The sequence below is a fragment of the Trachypithecus francoisi genome, unplaced genomic scaffold (assembly GCF_009764315.1).
Source record: "Trachypithecus francoisi isolate TF-2019V2 unplaced genomic scaffold, Tfra_2.0 Contig00480, whole genome shotgun sequence".
Taxonomy (NCBI): Eukaryota; Metazoa; Chordata; class Mammalia; order Primates; family Cercopithecidae; genus Trachypithecus; species Trachypithecus francoisi.
Window position 1 is genome coordinate 49,354 of NW_022680668.1, and position 20,047 is coordinate 69,400.

Genomic DNA, 20,047 nt, shown 5'->3' on the forward strand with positions numbered 1-20,047 from the left:
AACAACCTAAGTGCTTATCAACTGAAGAATGGATAAAAATATGTGGAAAAATTGGAACCCTTCTACACCTCTGGTGAGACTTCCAAATGTAAAACAGTCTGGCAGTTCTTCAAGATGTTACACATAGACTTAGCACATGATGCAGCAATTCCACGCCTGTGTATTTACCAAAAAGAAAACAAAACAAATGCTACACACAGTAGTACACAAATGTTTATAGCAACAAAAAGTAGAAAACAACAGAACTGTTCATCAACTGAGGAGTGGATAAATCAAATGAATCCATAAAATAGAATCTTATTTAGCAGTAAAAGGGAAAAAAGTGTTAATGCATGCTCCAGAATGGATGAACATTAAAAATATGTGAAGTGCAAGAAGTGAGTAAAAAATGACTATGTGTTATGATGATTCCATTTATGTGAAATGTCCAGAATAGGCAAATTCATATTCAGAAAGTAGAGGAGTGGTCACCTAGACTAGGAGGGGTTTAGGAAAGGCTGGAGAAAATGGGGAAAGTTTGCTAATGGGCGCAAGTCTCTTTAAGGCACATTAAAATGTTCTAAAATTATATTATGATGATTATTTCTCCACCCGGTTAATATACTAAAAGAATTTGAAGTTTGTACTTTAAATGAGTGAATTACACAATGTATGAATAATATCTCAATAAAGCTGTGGGAAGTTAAAAGTATATGTAGGATGCATACAAAAATCCTACTTATCTTCATACATGAATGAAATTCTGTCATTTGTAAAAACATGGATGAATTTAGAGGATATTATACTAAGTAAAATAAGCCAGACGCAGAAAGACAAATATCTCATAATATCACTTATATGTGAAATCCACAAATGTGCACTCACAGATGTTAGGAGTAGAATGGTGGTTTATCAGAGGCTGAGTGAGGTGGGCGGGGGAGGAAGTTGGGAGTAGAATGGTGGTTTATCAGAGGCTGAGCCGGGTGGGGAGGAAGTTGGGAGTAGAATGGTGGTTTATCAGAGGCTGAGCCGGGCAGGGAGTGGGGGAAGTTGGGAGTAGAATGGTGGTTTATCAGAGGCTGAGCGGGGCTGGGGGTAGGGGGTAAGTTGGGAGTAGAATGGTGGTTTATCAGAGGCTGAGCCGGGTGGGGAGGAAGTTGGGAGTAGAATGGTGGTTTATCAGAGGCTGAGCGGGGCTGGGGGTAGGGGGTAAGTTGGGAGTAGAATGGTGGTTTATCAGAGGCTGAGCGGGGCTAGGGATGGGGGGGAAGTTGGGAGTAGAATGGTGGTTTATCAGAGGATGAGCCGGGTGGGGAGGAAGTTGGGAGTAGAATGGTGGTTTATCAGAGGCTGAGCGGGGCTAGGGATGGGGGGGAAGTTGGGAGTAGAATGTGGTTTATCAGAGGCTGAGCCGGCAGGGAGTGGGGGAAGTTGGGAGTAGAATGGTGGTTTATCAGAGGATGAGCCGGGTGGGGAGGAAGTTGGGAGTAGAATGGTGGTTTATCAGAGGCTGAGCGGGGCGGGTGGGGGTAAGTTGGGAGTAGAATGGTGGTTTATCAGAGGCTGAGCAGGGTGGGGAGGATGTTGGGAGTAGAATGGTGGTTTATCAGAGGCTAAGCAGGGCCGGGGTGCAGGTAAGTTGGGAGTAGAATGGTGGTTTATCAGAGGCTGAGCGAGGCGGCTAGGGGTAAGTTGGGAGTAGAATGGTGGTTTATCAGAGGCTGAGCGGGCCGGGGAGGATGTTGGGAGTAGAATGGTGGTTTATCAGAGGCTGAGCAGGGCCGGGGTGAAGTTAGGATTAGAATGACGGTTTATCACAGGCTGATCAGGGCGGAGTGGGGGGTGAAAAAGGGGGAACTATTCAATGAGATAATGCTTCAGCAAGGAGAGATACATGCTGGTGATATGGTGCACAGCAAAGTGACAGCAGTTACTCATAATGAAGTGCGTATCTTAAAACTGCTAAAATACTACATTTCAAATGTTTCACCATAATGTAATAAATATGTGAAGTGGACGATATGTTATTTAACCTAATTTGTCCATTTCACAATATTTGCATGTATTGTACCACATTGTATGCATATATATTTATTTATCAATAAAAACAATTTTAAAAAGCGAGCGAAACAGTTGTGCCAGATCTTCATCTAAAGACATTTCTGAGAAAAATGTATCTGTTTTCTTTCAGAATAAATTTACAGTTCATAGATATTGTGTTACCTAATGTAAAGCGGATAATTTTGGCCATCAGCTTATACTGTGGGATAATCTCTTTTTGCTGACCTTGTAAAAGCTGTGGCGGATTAACAACAAGTAGGAAAGATTTTTATCATGATCAGGTAAAGTTTCTGCTTGCTTCTATTTTGAATAATATTGTCCCCCTAGAATCGCAAAGTGTGAATGCCTTTTGTTTCAGAGGTCTAGCCCTAAATGCTTTAGTCAATTACATCATGCATTCTAAAACAAGTCCTGGTGCGTTTGTGATGGTACTACATATAATTGTGTTTTTAATTTAACTCTCATATATGTCTACTTTTCTATTAAGAGGCTATATTTTACCGAGGCCCTCCATACATATAAGTGCTTTTATGATAGTCTATCCACTAATTTCAAACATAAGTTAAGGAACAGTTTTGCTTTTATTTTTTATTATTGTTATTACATTTTAAGGCTAGTCAAGTGAAGCAGTGGGAGTGGAGAAGGAACTGCTTTAATTTTTATATGTTGGTGTTACAGGCTGTATGTGACAGGCTATGTATTTGTCAGCTGAATTTTAGAAACAAAGTGAAATATTTATTTCATATTTCATTAGATGTTGGGATGATGATTACTTCAAGGGACTGTCGCTAGACTGAAAGCATCACATCATCAATCACTTGGAAACAATATTTTGCCTATGTGTTCTGTTATGTTGACAAAAACTTTTATTGTGGCAATATACCTCACAATTGAAATATGTGAAAAATATACAGAAAAAAAGATAATATTTGTTATTAAGGGATATTTAGGCCTGAGCTGCAGGATGCAAATATTTAAAACATACATTTTTTAAAAATTACATTTAAAATGTAAATTGAAGCAAGGCATTTGAAAAAGACGTTATATCTACTATAAAAGTCCTAGGTTAGAAAAGTTAAAATACTAAATGAGAAAATAATGCTTCTTGGGTAGCTTAAAATCAAATATGAGGCAAAACATTACTCAGAACTTTTTGTAAGTTTAAGAACAGGTATACAGTTTCTTTGATATAAATGAAGTAAATGGATATAACTTTAATAGAATAGGGAGACAAGAGCAAAGGAGAGATGTATGCAGAATAAAGTGAACATATTATTCTAACAATGAGAGGACAGAATTGAATGATTGTTCTTGGAGACAAGGGATTTTGGTGTCTAAGTCAATGATGAATCTTTCGTGTGCAAGTGAGAAAATGGACCTTAAACCTGGTGAAGGAATAAAGGGTGGTGGAGGGGATGATTCTTTGTACACTAAACTGCTTTTAATGACTAATGAATTAATCATGAGTTCAAATGATTTTATGGAGGCCCTTTCTTTTTTATTTGATATTTCTGGACTGCTTTTCTCTTTGTATTTGCTCCATTTTTACCTGCTTGAACAATTTTTCCCCACAAAGTTTAGGAAACACTGTAACCACATGCTCCAGCATGATGTGATCCCTGAAAGCATTTGCAGCTGGGGAGGAGGCAAAGGGGCTTCTCTTTCAACAAATGCATATGAATCTCGGTGAAAACTCAGAAGTTTAAACATGGTCCTCCTTGGGTCATGTGGCTACCCCAGGACCAGTCATTGCACCAGACATAGGAGATAGTCTCAAAAGCCAGGCTGGAGTCAAGGTTCTCTGGTGGAGTTTCCACTTGAGAAATGGGTTTTGTCAGGCTTTGTGTTTTCGTGTTACAGACATGACAGCCATGTATCTATCTATTCCACTTCCAGTGGAGATGAAAACCTAACGCATATGCCCATTCAATGGATTTTATATGAATCTTCATAACAGCTTTACTTGCAACAGCCAAAACCTGAAAACAGTCCAAATGTCCATGGACAGGTGAATTTGTGACTGAAAAATTTACTATGGTATATGTATATAATGAAATAATACTCCCTAGTAAGAACAGAACAATTGATAGATGTAGCAACATGAATAAATCTCCAAAATAGTGATGCTGAGTGATGAAAAAGTATACCCACCCTATGATTTCATGTATTTGGAAATAAAAACTCACAGGGACTGCAGGTGGATCAGTGGTTGCCTGTGGATGGGATGGGGATAGGCAAGAGAAAGTGAGTAGAAAAAACAAGAAAACTTCGGTGGTAAAGGTAATGGATATGCTTTTTATTTGAATATGTTGTTGGTTTTATAGAGCTACAAATATCGAGAATAATCAAAATGTACAATTGAAGTATGTGCAGTTTATTGCATGTAAATAAACCTTTTAAAAATTAACTGATGCAAATTGACTTACATGACCAGAAATCTGTTGAAAACTCTCATGTTTTCTTCCCTATTTTTATTCTTGTGTGCTCCTACAGACTGTGTGAACACGTTTCTCATCTTACTGTTCTTTTATGTCTACATTTCTCCAGGTCAATATAACTATCACCATAATTTCTTGGTTTCTCTTTAGTTCATTAGTAATTATGAGTAATGTATTGAAATGTTAAAGATATGTTCATGCATTCAGAATCCTCTGCTCTCTCATCCACATAATAGTGAATTAAGCTGCCAACAATTACACAGAATATTGCTTCTTTGTTTGTTTGTTTGTTTTTTGATGAAGTCTCGCCTGGTTACCCAGGCTGGAATGCAATGGCACATTCTGGGCTCACTGCAACCTCCACCTCCTGGGTTCAAGCAATTTTCCTGCCTCAGCCTCCTGAGCAGCTGGGATTACAGGCATCTGCCATCATCCTCAACTAATTTTTGTGTTTTTATTAGAGACAGTGTTTCACCACATTGGCCAGGCCGGTCTTGAACCCATGACCTCAGGTGATCTGCCCACCTTGGCCTCCCAAAGAGCTGGGATTACAGGCATAAGCCACCATGTCCAACCAGAATATTGCTACTTTTGCAAATAGCTACAATTAACCCTGATCTGGACACCTTGAGTTGATCATAGCTTTGTAAAAGAGGATAGTATTGTAAAACTATAAAAGTAGACTAATAATAAATAACATAGGCCGGGCGCGGTGGCTCAAGCCTGTAATCCCAGCACTTTGGGAGGCCGAGACGGGCGGATCACGAGGTCAGGAGATCGAGACCATCCTGGCGAACACGGTGAAACCCCGTCTCTACTAAAAATACAAAAAAAACTAGCCGGGCGAGGTGGCGGGCGCCTGTAGTCCCAGCTACTCGGGAGGCTGAGGCAGGAGAATGGCGTAAACCCGGGAGGCGGAGCTTGCAGTGAGCTGAGATCCGGCCACTGCACTCCAGCCTGGGCGACAGAGCGGAACTCCGCCTACAAAAAAAAAAAAAAAAAAAAATAACATAGAATGCTTTCAGTATAAGAAATAACACTATCCTAAGGAAAAATAAATAAATAAATAAATAAATAAAGCTGGAGGAATTCTATTATCTGACTTCATATTATACTACAGAATTATAGTAACCAAAAGAATATGGTACTGGCATAAAAACAGACCCATAGATCAATGGAACAGAATAGAGAATGCAGTAACAAATCTACATAGCTACAGTGGACTCATTTTTGACAAAGGTGCCAAGAACATACACTGGTGGTAAATGGTGTTGAAAAAACTGGATATCTATATGCAGAGGAATGAAAACAGACTAGTATCTCTCATAATACATGAAAGTAAAATCAAAGTTGATTAAAACTCCAACAATAAAACTAGTACAAAAAAAGTTTGAGGAAAATCTCTAGGACATTGGTCTGGGCAAAAATATTTTGAGCAATACCCACAAGCACAGGCAACCAAAACACAAATGGACAAATGGATCACACTAAGTTCAAATGCTTCTGCCCAGAAAATGATACAATCAACAAAATTAAGAGACAATCCACAGAATGGGAGAAAATATTTGCAAACGACTCCTCCAACAAGGGATTAATAATCAGAATATATAAAAAGCTCGAACAACTCTTTAAGAAACAATCTAATAACCTGGTTTAAAAAAGGGGGTAAAATATTTGAATAGATATTTCTCAAAAGAAGACCTACAAATGGCAAACAGGTATAAGAAACGGTGCTCAGTATTACTGATCATCAGAGAAATGCAAATTAAAACTACAATGAGATATCATCTCACCACAGTTTAAATGACTTGTATGCAAGCCAGGGAAAGTCTACTTTGATTGACTTAATGGCCCTAGTCACCTGGCAGTTCCTTCAGATGTGGCTTCCCAGGTTTGTGCATCCATGTGACAATGTGCCTGTGTCTCCTTGTGTCCATGTGGCAGTGTCTGTGTGGTGGAATCTGACAGTGCGGAGGTGTGTCCATGTCACAGTGTGGCGGTGTGTCTGTGTGGCAGTGTCCATGTGGTGGTGTCTGACAGTGTGGAGGTGTGTCTGTGTCACAGTGTGGCAGTGTGTCTGGGTGTGTGGCAGTGTCCATGTGGCAGTGTCTGTGTGGTGGTATCTGACAGTGTGGAGGTGTGTCTGTGTCACAGTGTGGCGGTGTGTCTGTGTGTGTGGCAGTGTTCATGTGGCAGTGTCTGTGTGGTGGTATCTGACAGTGTGGCGGTGTGTCTGTGTGTGTGGCAGTGTCCATGTGGCAGTGTCTGTGTGGTGGTGTCTGACAGTGTGGAGGTGTGTCCGTGTCACAGTGTGGCAGTGTGTCTGTGTGTGTGGCAGTGTCCATGTGGCAGTGTCTGTGTGGAGGTGTCTCACAGTGTGGAGATGTGTCCGTGTCACAGTGTGGCGGTGTGTCTGTGTGTCCTTGTGTCCATGTGGCAGTGTCTGCGTGGTGGTGTCTGACAGTGCGGAGGTGTGTCCATGTCACAGTGTGGCGGTGTTTCTGTGTGTGTGGCAGTGTCCATGTGGCAGTGTCTGTGTGTGGTGGAGTCTGGAGTGTGGAGGTGTGTCTGTGTCACAGTGTGGCGGTGTGTCTGTGTGTGTGGCAGTGTTCATGTGGCAGTGTTTGTGTGGTGGTATCTGACAGTGTGGCGGTGTGTCTGTGTGTGTGGCAGTGTCCATGTGGCAGTGTCTGTGTGGAGGTGTCTCACAGTGTGGAGATGTGTCCGTGTCACAGTGTGGCGGTGTGTCTGTGTGTCCTTGTATCCATGTGGCAGTGTCTGCGTGGTGGTGTCTGAGAGTGCGGAGGTGTGTCCATGTCACAGTGTGGCGGTGTGTCTGTGTGTGTGGCAGTGTCCATGTGGCAGTGTCTGTGGGGTGGTGTCTGACAGTGTGGAGGTGTGTCCGTGTCACAGTGTGGCAGTGTGTCTGTGTGTGTGGCAGTGTCCATGTGGCAGTGTCTGTGTGGAGGTGTCTCACAATGTGGAGATGTGTCCGTGTCACAGTGTGGCAGTGTGTCTGTGTGTCCTTGTGTCCATGTGGCAGTGTCTGCGTGGTGGTGTCTGACAGTGCGGAGGTGTGTCCATGTCACAGTGTGGCGGTGTTTCTGTGTGTGTGGCAGTGTCCATGTGGCAGTGTCTGTGTGGTGGTGTCTGAGAGTGTGCAGGTGTGTCCATGTCACAGTGTGGCGGTGTGTCTGTGTGTGTGGCAGTGTTCATGTGGCAGTGTCTGTGTGGTGGTATCTGACAGTGTGGCGGTGTGTCTGTGTGTGTGGCAGTGTCCATGTGGCAGTGTCTGTGTGGAGGTGTCTCACAGTGTGGAGATGTGTCCGTGTCACAGTGTGGCGGTGTGTCTGTGTGTCCTTGTATCCATGTGGCAGTGTCTGCGTGGTGGTGTCTGAGAGTGCGGAGGTGTGTCCATGTCACAGTGTGGCGGTGTGTCTGTGTGTGTGGCAGTGTCCATGTGGCAGTGTCTGTGGGGTGGTGTCTGACAGTGTGGAGGTGTGTCCGTGTCACAGTGTGGCGGTGTGTCTGTATGTGTGGCAGTGTCCATGTGGCAGTGTCTGTGTGTGGTGGAGTCTGGAGTGTGGAGGTGTGTCCATGTCACAGTGTGGCAGTGTGTCTGTGTGTGTGGCAGTGTCCATGTGGCAGTGTCTGTGTGGTGGTGTCTGACAGTGTGGAGGTGTGTCCATGTCACAGTGTGGCGGTGTGTCTGTGTGTGTGGCAGTGTCCATGTGGCAGTGTCTGTGTGGTGGTGTCTGAGAGTGCAGAGGTGTGTCCGTGTCACAGTGTGGCAGTGTGTCTGTGTGTGTGGCAGTGTCCATGTGGCAGTGTCTGTGTGGTGGTGTCTGAGAGTGTGCAGGTGTGTCCATGTCACAGTGTGGCGGTGTGTCTGTGTGGCAGTGTCCATGTGGCAGTGTCTGTGTGGTGGTATCTGACAGTGTGGAGGTGTGTCCCTGTCACAGTGTGGCGGTGTGTCTGTGTGGCAGTGTCCATGTGGCAGTGTTTGTGTGGTGGTATCTGACAGTGCGGGTGTGTTTCCGTGTCACAGTGTGGCAGTGTGTCTGTGTGTTTGGCAGTGTCCATGTGGCAGTGTCTGTGTCGTGGAGTCTGACAGTGTGGAGGTGTGTCCGTGTCACAGTGTGGCGGTGTGTGTCTGTGTGTGTGGCACTGTCTGTGTGTGGTGGTGTCTGACAGTGTGGAGGTGTGTCCGTATCACAGTGTGGCGGTGTGTCTGTGTGTGTGGCAGTGTCCATGTGGCAGTGTCTGTGTGGTGGTGTCTGACAGTGTGGAGGTGTGTACATGTCACAGTGTGGTGGTGTGTCTGTGTGTGTGGCAGTGTCCATGTGGCAGTGTCTGTGTGGTGGTGTCTGACAGTGTGGAGGTGTGTCCATGTCACACTGTGGCGGTGTGTCTGTGTGTGTGGCAGTATCCATGTGGCAGTGTCTGTGTGTGGTGGTTTCTGACAGTGTGGAGGTGGGTCCGTGTCACAGTGTGGCGGTGTGTCTGTGTGTGTGGCAGTGTCCATGTGGCAGTGTCTGTGTGGTGGTGTCTGACAGTGTGGAGATGTGTCCGTGTCACAGTGTAGCGGTGTGTCTGTGTGTCCCTGTGTCCATGTGGCAGTGTCTGTGTGGTGGTGTCTGACAGTGAGGAGATGTGTCCATGTCACAGTGTGGCGGTGTGTCTGTGTGTGTGGCAGTGTCCATGTGGCAGTGTCTGTGTGGTGGTATCTGACAGTGTGGAGGTGTGTCCATGTCACAGTGTGGCGGTGTGTCTGTGTGTGTGGCAGTGTCCATGTGGCAGTGTCTGTGTGGTGGTGTCTGACAGTGCAGAGGTGTGTCCATGTCACAGTGTGGCGGTGTGTCTGTTTATGTGGCAGTGTCCATGTGGCAGTGTCTGTGTGGTGGTATCTGACAGTGTGGAGGTGTGTCCATGTCACAGTGTGGCGGTGTGTCTGTGTGGCAGTGTCCATGTGGCAGTGTCTGTGTGGTGGTGTCTGACAGTGTGGAGGTGTGTCCGTGTCACAGTGTGGCGGTGTGTCTGTGTGTGTGGCAGTGTCCATGTGGCGGTGTCTGTGTGTGGTGGAGTCTGACAGTGTGGAGGTGTGTCTGTGTGTCCTTGTGTCCATGTGGCAGTGTCTGTGTGGTGGTGTCTGACAGTGCGGAGATGTGTCCGTGTCACAGTGTGGCGGTGTGTCTGTGTGTGTGGCAGTGTCCATGTGGCAGTGTCTGTGTGGTGGAATCTGACAGTGCGGAGGCGTGTCCGTGTCACAGTATGGCGGTGTGTCTGTGTGTGTGGCAGTGTCCATGTGGCGGTGTCTGTGTGGTGGAGTCTGACAGTGTGGAGGTGTGTCCGTGTCACAGTGTGGCGGTGTGTCTGTGTGTGTGGCATTGTCCATGTGGCAGTGTCTGTGTGGTGGAGTCTGACAGTGTGGAGGTGTGTCCATGTCACAGTGTGGCGGTGTGTCTGTGTGGCCGTGTCCATGTGGCAGTGTCTGTGTGGTGGTATCTGAGAGTGCGGGTGTGTGTCCGTGTCACAGTGTGGCGGTGTGTCTGTGTGTGTGGCAGTGTCCATGTGGCAGTGTCTGTGTGGTGGTGTCTGACAGTGTGGAGGTGTGTCCGTGTCACAGTGTGGCGGTGTGTCTGTGTGTGTGGCAGTGTCCATGTGGCAGTGTCTGTGTGGTGGTGTCTCACAGTGTGGAGGTGTGTCCATGTCACAATGTGGTGATGTGTCTGTGTGTGTGGCAGTGTCCATGTGGCAGTGTCTGTGTGGTGGAGTCTGACAGTGTGGAGGTGTGTCCGTGTCACAGTGTGGCGGTGTGTCTGTGTGTGTGGCAGTGTCCATGTGGCAGTGTCTGTGTGTGGTCGTGTCTGACAGTGTGGAGGTGTGTCCGTGTCACAGTGTGGCGGTGTGTCTGTGTGTGTGGCAGTGTCCATGTGGCAGTGTCTGTGTGTGGTCGTGTCTGACAGTGTGGAGGTGTGCCCGTGTCACAGTGTGGTGGTGTGTCTCTGTGTGTGGCAGTGTCCATGTGGCAGTGTCTGTGTTGTGGTGTCTCACAGTGTGTAGGTGTGGCCATGTCACAGTGTAGCGGGGGGTGTGTGTGTGTGTGGCAGTGTCCATGTGGCAGTGTCTGTGTGGTGGAATCTGACAGTGTGGATGTGTGTCCGTGTCACAGTGTGATGGTCTGTCTGTGTGTGGCAGTGTCCATGTGGCAGTGTCTGTGTGGTGGTATCTGAGAGTGCGGAGGTGTGTCCGTGTCACAGTGTGGCGGTGTGTCTGTGTGTGTGGCAGTGTCCATGTGGCAGTGTCTGTGTGGTGGAATCTGACAGTGCGGAGGTGTGTCCGTGTCACAGTGTGGCGGTGTGTCTGTGTGTGTGGCAGTGTCCATGTGGCGGTGACTGTGTGTGGTGGAGTCTGACAGTGCGGAGGTGTGTCCGTGTCACAGTGTGGCGGTGTGTCTGTGTGTGTAGCAGTGTCCATGTGGCAATGTCTGTGTGGTGGTGTCTGACAGTGTGGAGGTGTGTCCGTGTAACAGTGTGGTGGTGTGTCTGTGTGTCCTTGTGTCCATGTGGCAGTGTCTGTGTGGTGGAGTCTGACAGTGTGGAGGTGTGTCCATGTCACAGTGTGTCGGTGTGTCTGTGTGTGTGGCAGTGTCCATGTGGCAGTGTCTGTGTGGTGGTGTCTGACAGTGTGGAGGTGTGTCCGTGTCACAGTGTGGTGGTGTGTCTGTGTGTGTGGCAGTGTCCATGTGGCAGTGTCTGTGTGGTGGTGTCTGACAGTGCGGAGGTGTGTCCATGTCACAGTGTGGCGGTGTGTCTGTGTGTGTGGCAGTGTCCATGGGGCAGTGTCTGTGTGTGGTGTCTGACAGTGTGGGGGTGTTTCCCTGTCACAGTGTGGCGGTGTGTCTGTGTGTCCTTGTGTCCATGTGGCAGTGTCTGTGTGTTGGTGTCTGACAGTGCGGAGGTGTGTCCATGTAACAGTGTGTCGTTGTGTCTGTGTATGTGGCAGTGTCCATGTGGCAGTGTCTGTGTCGTGGTATCTGACAGTGCGGAGGTGTGTCCGTGTCAGAGTGTGGCGGTGTGTCTGTGTGTGTGGCAGTTTCCATGTGGCAGTGTCTGTGTGGTGGTGTCTGACAGTGCGGAGGTGTGTACTTGTCACAGTGTGGCGGTGTGTCTGTGTGTGTGGCAGTGTCCATGGGGCAGTGTCTGTGTGGTGGTGTCTGACAGTGTGGGGGTGTTTCCTGTCACAGTGTGGCGGTGTGTCTGTGTGTCCTTGTCTCCATGTGACAGTGTCTATGTGGTGGTGTCTGACAGTGCGGCGTGTGTCCATGTCACAGTGTGCGGTGTGTCTGTGTGTGTGGCAGTGTCCATGTGGCAGTGTCTGTGTGGTGGTATCTGACAGTGTGGAGGTGTGTCCATGTCACAGTGTGACGGTGTGTCTGTGTGTGGCAGTGTCCATGTGGCAGTGTCTGTGTGGTGGTGTCTGACAGTGTGGAGGTGTACCCGTGTCACAGTGTGGTGGTGTGTCTCTGTGTGTGGCAGTGTCCATGTGGCAGTGTCTGTGTGCTGGTGTCTCACAGTGTGTAGGTGTGGCCATGTCACAGTGTAGCGGTGTGTGTGTGTGTGTGGCATTGTCCATGTGGCAATGTCTGTGTGGTGGAATCTGACAGTGCGGAGGTGTGTCCGTGTCACAGTGTGGCGGTGTGTCTGTGTGTGTGGCAGTGTCCATGTGGCAGTGTCTGTGTGTGGTCGTGTCTGACAGTGTGGAGGTGTGTCCGTGTCACAGTGTGGCGGTGTGTCTGTGTGTGTGGCAGTGTCCATGTGGCAGTGTCTGTGTGGTGGTATCTGACAGTGTGGAGGTGTGTCCGTGTCACAGTGTGGCGGTGTGTCTGTGTGTGTGGCAGTGTCCATGGGGCAGTGTCTGTGTGGTGGTGTCTGACAGTGTGGGGGTGTTTCCCTGTCACAGTGTGGCGTGTGTCTGTGTGTCCTTGTGTCCATGTGGCAGTGGCTGTGTGGTGGTGTCTGACAGTGCGGAGGTGTGTCTATGTCACAGTGTGGCGGTGTGTGTGTGTGTGGCAGTGTCCATGTGGCAGTGTCTGTGTGGTGGTATCTGACAGTGTGGAGGTGTGTCCATGTCACAGTGTGGCGGTGTGTCTGTGTGTGGCAGTGTCCATGTGGCAGTGTCTGTGTGGTGGTATCTGAGAGTGCGGAGGTGTGTCCGTGTCACAGTGTGACGGTGTGTCTGTGTGTGGCAGTGTCCATGTGGCAGTGTCTGTGTGGTGGTGTCTGACAGTGTGGAGGTGTGCCCGTGTCACAGTGTGGCGGTGTGTCTGTGTGTGTGGCAGTGTCCATGTGGCAGTGTCTGTGTGGTGGTATCTGACAGTGTGGAGGTGTGTCCGTGTCACAGTGTGACGGTGTGTCTGTGTGTGGCAGTGTCCATGTGGCAGTGTCTGTGTGGTGGTGTCTGACAGTGTGGGGTGTGCCGTGTCACAGTGTGGTGGTGTGTCTCTGTGTGTGGCAGTGTCCATGTGGCAGTGTCTGTGTTGTGGTGTCTCACAGTGTGTAGGTGTGCCATGTCACAGTGTAGCGGGGGGTGTGTGTGTGTGGCAGTGTCCATGTGGCAGTGTCTGTGTGGTGGAATCTGACAGTGTGGAGGTGTGTCCGTGTCACAGTGTGGCGGTGTGTCTGTGTGTGTGGCAGTGTCCTGTGGCAGTGTCTGTGTGGTGGTGTGTCTGTGTGGTGTGTGTCTGACAGTGCAGAGGTGTGTCCATGTCACAGTGTGGCGTTGTGTCTGTGTGTGTGGCAGTGTCCATGGGGCAGTGTCTGTGTGGTGGTGTCTGACAGTGTGGGGGTGTTCCCTGTCACAGTGTGGCGGTGTGTCTGTGTGTCCTTGTGTCCATGTGGCAGTGTCTGTGTGTTGGTGTCTGACAGTGCGGAGGTGTGTCCATGTAACAGTGTGTCGTTGTGTCTGTGTATGTGGCAGTGTCCATGTGGCAGTGTCTGTGTCGTGGTATCTGACAGTGCGGAGGTGTGTCCGTGTCAGAGTGTGGCGGTGTGTCTGTGTGTGTGGCAGTTTCCATGTGGCAGTGTCTGTGTGGTGGTGTCTGACAGTGCGGAGGTGTGTACTTGTCACAGTGTGGCGGTGTGTGTGTGTGTGGCAGTGTCCATGGGGCAGTGTCTGTGTGGTGGTGTCTGACAGTGTGGGGGTGTTTCCCTGTCACAGTGTGGCGGTGTGTCTGTGTGTGTCCTTGTCTCCATGTGACAGTGTCTATGTGGTGGTGTCTGACAGTGCGGCGTGTGTCCATGTCACAGTGTGGCGGTGTGTCTGGTGTGTGGCAGTGTCCATGTGGCAGTGTCTGTGTGGTGGTATCTGACAGTGTGGAGGTGTGTCCATGTCACAGTGTGACGGTGTGTCTGTGTGTGGCAGTGTCCATGTGGCAGTGTCTGTGTGTGGTGTCTGACAGTGTGGAGGTGTACCCGTGTCACAGTGTGGTGGTGTGTCTCTGTGTGTGGCAGTGTCCATGTGGCAGTGTCTGTGTGTGGTGTCTCACAGTGTGTAGGTGTGGCCATGTCACAGTGTAGCGGGGGGTGTGTGTGTGTGGCAGTGTCCATGTGGCAGTGTCTGTGTGGTGGAATCTGACAGTGTGGAGGTGTGTCCGTGTCACAGTGTGGCGGTGTGTCTGTGTGTGTGGCAGTGTCCATGGGGCAGTGTCTGTGTGGTGGTGTCTGACAGTGCAGAGGTGTGTCCATGTCACAGTGTGGCGTTGTGTCTGTGTGTGTGGCAGTGTCCATGGGGCAGTGTCTGTGTGGTGGTGTCTGACAGTGTGGGGGTGTTTCCCTGTCACAGTGTGGCGGTGTGTCTGTGTGTCCTTGTGTCCATGTGGCAGTGTCTGTGTGTTGGTGTCTGACAGTGCGGAGGTGTGTCCATGTAACAGTGTGTCGTTGTGTCTGTGTATGTGGCAGTGTCCATGTGGCAGTGTCTGTGTCGTGGTATCTGACAGTGCGGAGGTGTGTCCGTGTCAGAGTGTGGCGGTGTGTCTGTGTGTGTGGCAGTTTCCATGTGGCAGTGTCTGTGTGGTGGTGTCTGACAGTGCGGAGGTGTGTACTTGTCACAGTGTGGCGGTGTGTCTGTGTGTGTGGCAGTGTCCATGGGGCAGTGTCTGTGTGGTGGTGTCTGACAGTGTGGGGGTGTTTCCCTGTCACAGTGTGGCGGTGTGTCTGTGTGTCCTTGTCTCCATGTGACAGTGTCTATGTGGTGGTGTCTGACAGTGCGGCGTGTGTCCATGTCACAGTGTGGCGGTGTGTCTGTGTGTGTGGCAGTGTCCATGTGGCAGTGTCTGTGTGGTGGTATCTGACAGTGTGGAGGTGTGTCCATGTCACAGTGTGACGGTGTGTCTGTGTGTGGCAGTGTCCATGTGGCAGTGTCTGTGTGGTGGTGTCTGACAGTGTGGAGGTGTACCCGTGTCACAGTGTGGTGGTGTGTCTCTGTGTGTGGCAGTGTCCATGTGGCAGTGTCTGTGTGCTGGTGTCTCACAGTGTGTAGGTGTGGCCATGTCACAGTGTAGCGGTGTGTGTGTGTGTGTGGCATTGTCCATGTGGCAATGTCTGTGTGGTGGAATCTGACAGTGCGGAGGTGTGTCCGTGTCACAGTGTGGCGGTGTGTCTGTGTGTGTGGCAGTGTCCATGTGGCAGTGTCTGTGTGTGGTCGTGTCTGACAGTGTGGAGGTGTGTCCGTGTCACAGTGTGGCGGTGTGTCTGTGTGTGTGGCAGTGTCCATGTGGCAGTGTCTGTGTGGTGGTATCTGACAGTGTGGAGGTGTGTCCGTGTCACAGTGTGGTGGTGTGTCTGTGTGTGTGGCAGTGTCCATGTGGCAGTGTCTGTGTGGTGGTGTCTGACAGTGTGGAGGTGTGTCCGTGTCACAGTGTGGCGGTGTGTCTGTGTGTGTGGCAGTGTCCATGGGGCAGTGTCTGTGTGGTGGTGTCTGACAGTGTGGGGGTGTTTCCCTGTCACAGTGTGGCGGTGTGTCTGTGTGTCCTTGTGTCCATGTGGCAGTGGCTGTGTGGTGGTGTCTGACAGTGCGGAGGTGTGTCTATGTCACAGTGTGGCGGTGTGTCTGTGTGTGTGGCAGTGTCCATGTGGCAGTGTCTGTGTGGTGGTATCTGACAGTGTGGAGGTGTGTCCATGTCACAGTGTGGCGGTGTGTCTGTGTGTGGCAGTGTCCATGTGGCAGTGTCTGTGTGGTGGTATCTGAGAGTGCGGAGGTGTGTCCGTGTCACAGTGTGACGGTGTGTCTGTGTGTGGCAGTGTCCATGTGGCAGTGTCTGTGTGGTGGTGTCTGACAGTGTGGAGGTGTGCCCGTGTCACAGTGTGGCGGTGTGTCTGTGTGTGTGGCAGTGTCCATGTGGCAGTGTCTGTGTGGTGGTATCTGACAGTGTGGAGGTGTGTCCGTGTCACAGTGTGACGGTGTGTCTGTGTGTGGCAGTGTCCATGTGGCAGTGTCTGTGTGGTGGTGTCTGACAGTGTGGAGGTGTGCCCGTGTCACAGTGTGGTGGTGTGTCTCTGTGTGTGGCAGTGTCCATGTGGCAGTGTCTGTGTTGTGGTGTCTCACAGTGTGTAGGTGTGGCCATGTCACAGTGTAGCGGGGGGTGTGTGTGTGTGTGGCAGTGTCCATGTGGCAGTGTCTGTGTGGTGGAATCTGACAGTGTGGAGGTGTGTCCGTGTCACAGTGTGGCGGTGTGTCTGTGTGTGTGGCAGTGTCCATGGGGCAGTGTCTGTGTGGTGGTGTCTGACAGTGCGGAGGTGTGTCCATGTCACAGTGTGGCGTTGTGTCTGTGTGTGTGGCAGTGTCCATGGGGCAGTGTCTGTGTGGTGGTGTCTGACAGTGCAGAGGTGTGTCCATGTCACAGTGTGGCGTTGTGTCTGTGTGTGTGGCAGTGTCCATGGGGCAGTGTCTGTGTGGTGGTGTCTGACAGTGCAGAGGTGTGTCCATGTCACAGTGTGGCGTTGTGTCTGTGTGTGTGGCAGTGTCCATGTGGCAGTGTCTGTGTGGTGGTATCTGGCAGTGTGGAGGTGTGTCCATGTCACAGTGTGGCGGTGTGTCTGTGTGTGTGGCAGTGTCCATGTGGCAGTGTCTGTGTGGTGGTGTCTGGCAGTGTGGAGGTGTGTCCATGTCACAGTGTGGCGGTGTGTCTGTGTGTGTGGCAGTGTCCATGTGGCAGTGTCTGTGTGGTGGTATCTGACAGTGTGGATGTGTGTCCGTGTCACAGTGTGATGGTGTGTCTGTGTGTGGCAGTGTCCATGTGGCAGTGTCTGTGTGGTGGTGTCTGACAGTGTGGAGGTGTGCCCGTGTCACAGTGTGGTGGTGTGTCTCTGTGTGTAGCACTGTCCATGTGGCAGTGTCTGTGTGGTGGTGTCTCACAGTGTGTAGGTGTGGCCATGCCACAGTGTAGCGGTGTGTGTGTGTGTGTGTGGCCGTGTCCATGTGGCAGTGTCTGTGTGGTGGAATCTGACAGTGTGGAGGTGTGTCCGTGTCACAGTGTGGCGGTGTGTCTGTGTGTGTGGCAGTGTCCATGTGGCAGTGTCTGTGTGGTGGTGTCTGACAGTGTGGAGGTGTGTCCGTGTCACAGTGTGGCGGTGTGTCTGTGTGTGTGGCAGTGTCCATGTGGCAGTGTCTGTGTGGTGGTATCTGACAGTGTGGAGGTGTGTCCGTGTCACAGTGTGGCGGTGTGTCTGTGTGTGTGGCAGTGTCCATGTGGCAGTGTCTGTGTGGTGGTGTCTGACAGTGCGGAGGTGTGTCCATGTCACAGTGTGGCGGTGTGTCTGTGTGTGTGGCAGTGTCCATGGGGCAGTGTCTGTGTGGTGGTGTCTGACAGTGTGGGGGTGTTTCCCTGTCACAGTGTGGCGGTGTGTCTGTGTGTCCTTGTGTCCATGTGGCAGTGTCTGTGTGGTGGAGTCTGACAGTGTGGAGGTGTGTCCATGTCACAGTGTGGCGGTGTGTCTGTGTGTGTGGCAGTGTCCATGTGGCAGTGTCTGTGTGGTGGTGTCTGACAGTGCGGAGGTGTGTACTTGTCACAGTGTGGCGGTGTGTCTGTGTGTGTGGCAGTTTCCATGTGGCAGTGTCTGTGTGGTGGTGTCTGACAGTGCGGAGGTGTGTACTTGTCACAGTGTGGCGGTGTGTCCTGTGTGTGTGGCAGTGTCCATGGGCAGTGTCTGTGTGGTGGTGTCTGACAGTGTGGGGGTGTTTCCCTGTCACAGTGTGGCGGTGTGTCTGTGTGTCCTTGTCCATGTGACAGTGTCTATGTGGTGGTGTCTGACAGTGCGGCGTGTGTCCATGTCACAGTGTGGCGGTGTGTCTGTGTGTGTGGCAGTGTCCATGTGGCAGTGTCTGTGTGGTGGTATCTGACAGTGTGGAGGTGTGTCCATGTCACAGTGTGACGGTGTGTGTCTGTGTGTGGCAGTGTCCATGTGGCAGTGTCTGTGTGGTGGTGTCTGACAGTGTGGAGGTGTGCCCGTGTCACAGTGTGGCGGTGTGTGTGTCTGTGTGTGTGCAGTGTCCATGGGGCAGTGTCTGTGTGGTGGTGTCTGACAGTGCGGAGTGTGTCCATGTCACAGTGTGGCGTTGTGTCTGTGTGTGTGGCAGTGTCCATGGGGCAGTGTCTGTGTGGTGGTGTCTGACAGTGCAGAGGTGTGTCCATGTCACAGTGTGGCGTTTGTCTGTGGTGTGGCAGTGTCCATGGGGCAGTGTCTGTGTGGTGGTGTCTGACAGTGCAGAGGTGTGTCCATGTCACAGTGTGGCGTTGTGTCTGTGTGTGTGGCAGTGTCCATGTGGCAGTGTCTGTGTGGTGGTATCTGGCAGTGTGGAGGTGTGTCCATGTCACAGTGTGTCGGTGTGTCTGTGTGTGTGGCAGTGTCCATGTGGCAGTGTCTGTGTGGTGGTATCTGACAGTGTGGATGTGGGTCCGTGTCACAGTGTGATGGTGTGTCTGTGTGTGGCAGTGTCCATGTGGCAGTGTCTGTGTGGTGGTGTCTGACAGTGTGGAGGTGTGCCCGTGTCACAGTGTGGTGGTGTGTCTCTGTGTGTGGCAGTGTCCATGTGGCAGTGTCTGTGTGGTGGTGTCTCACAGTGTGTAGGTGTGGCCATGTCACAGTGTAGCGGGGTGTGTGTGTGTGTGTGGCAGTGTCCATGTGGCAGTGTCTGTGTGGTGGACTGACAGTGTGGAGGTGTGTCCGTGTCACAGTGTGGCGGTGTGTGTGTGTGTGGCAGTGTCCATGGGGCAGTCGTGTGTGGTGGTGTCTGACAGTGTGGGGGTGTTTCCCTGTCACAGTGTGGCGGTGTGTCTGTGTGTCCTTGTGTCCATGTGCAGTGTCTGGTGGTGGTGTCTGACAGTGCGGAGGTGTGTCCATGTCACAGTGTGGCGTGTGTGTCTGTGTGTGTGGCAGTGTCCATGTGGCAGTGTCTGTGTGGTGGTATCTGGCAGTGTGGAGGTGTGTCCATGTCACAGTGTGGCGGTGTGTCTGTGTGTGTGGCAGTGTCCATGTGGCAGTGTCTGTGTGGTGGTGTCTGACAGTGTGGAGGTGTGCCCGTGTCACAGTGTGGTGGTGTGTCTCTGTGTGTGGCACTGTCCATGTGGCAGTGTCTGTGTGGTGGTGTCTCACAGTGTGTAGGTGTGGCCATGTCACAGTGTAGCGGTGTGTGTGTGTGTGGCAGTGTCCATGTGGCAGTGTCTGTGTGGTGGAATCTGACAGTGTGGAGGTGTGTCCGTGTCACAGTGTGGCGGTGTGTCTGTGTGTGTGGCAGTGTCCATGTGGCAGTGTCTGTGTGGTGGTGTCTGACATTGTGGAGGTGTTTCCATGTCACAGTGTGGCGGTGTGTCTGTGTGTGTGGCAGTGTCCATGTGGCAGTGTCTGTGTGGTGGTATCTGACAGTGCGGAGGTGTGTCCGTGTCACAGTGTGGCGGTGTGTCTGTGTGTGTGGCAGTGTCCATGTGGCAGTGTCTGTGTGGTGGTGTCTGACAGTGCGGAGGTGTGTCCTTGTCACAGTGTGGCGGTGTGTCTGTGTGTGTGGCAGTGTCCATGTGGCAGTGTCTGTGTGGTGGTGTCTGACAGTGCGGAGGCGTGTGCGTGTCACAGTGTGGCGGTGTGTCTGTGTGTGTGGCAGCGTCCATGTGGCAGTGTCTGTGTGGTGGAGTCTGACAGTGTGGAGGTGTGTCCGTGTCACAGTGTGGCGGTTTGTCTGTGTGTGTGGCAGCGTCCATGTGGCAGTGTCTGTGTGGTGGTGTCTGACAGTGCGGAGGTGTGTTCGTGTCACAGTGTGGCGGTGTGTCTGTGTGTGTGGCAGCGTCCATGTGGCAATGTCTGTGTGGTGGTGTCTGACAGTGTGGAGGTGTGTCCGTGTCACAGTGTGGCGGTGTGTCTGTGTGTCCTTGTGTCCATGTGGCAGTGTCTGTGTGGTGGACTCTGACAGTGCGTGCGGAGGTGTGTCCGTGTCACAGTGTGGTGGTGTGTCTGTGTGTGTGGCAGCGTCCATGTGGCAATGTCTGTGTGGTGGTGTCTGACAGTGTGGAGGTGTGTCCG

General features: G+C 51.0%; 1 long non-coding RNA gene across 1 annotated transcript in view; it reads left to right on the plus strand.

Moving 5' to 3' along the window:
* The first annotated feature begins 1,558 nt into the window (after positions 1 to 1,558).
* Positions 1,559 to 20,047, plus strand: part of LOC117084384 — a 45,535-nt gene continuing 27,046 nt past the window's right edge. Inside the window, exons 1-2 of the long non-coding RNA XR_004437428.1 lie at positions 1,559 to 1,613; positions 2,171 to 2,321. This is a non-coding gene — a long non-coding RNA (uncharacterized LOC117084384). The remainder of the gene's footprint in view (positions 1,614 to 2,170; positions 2,322 to 20,047) is intronic.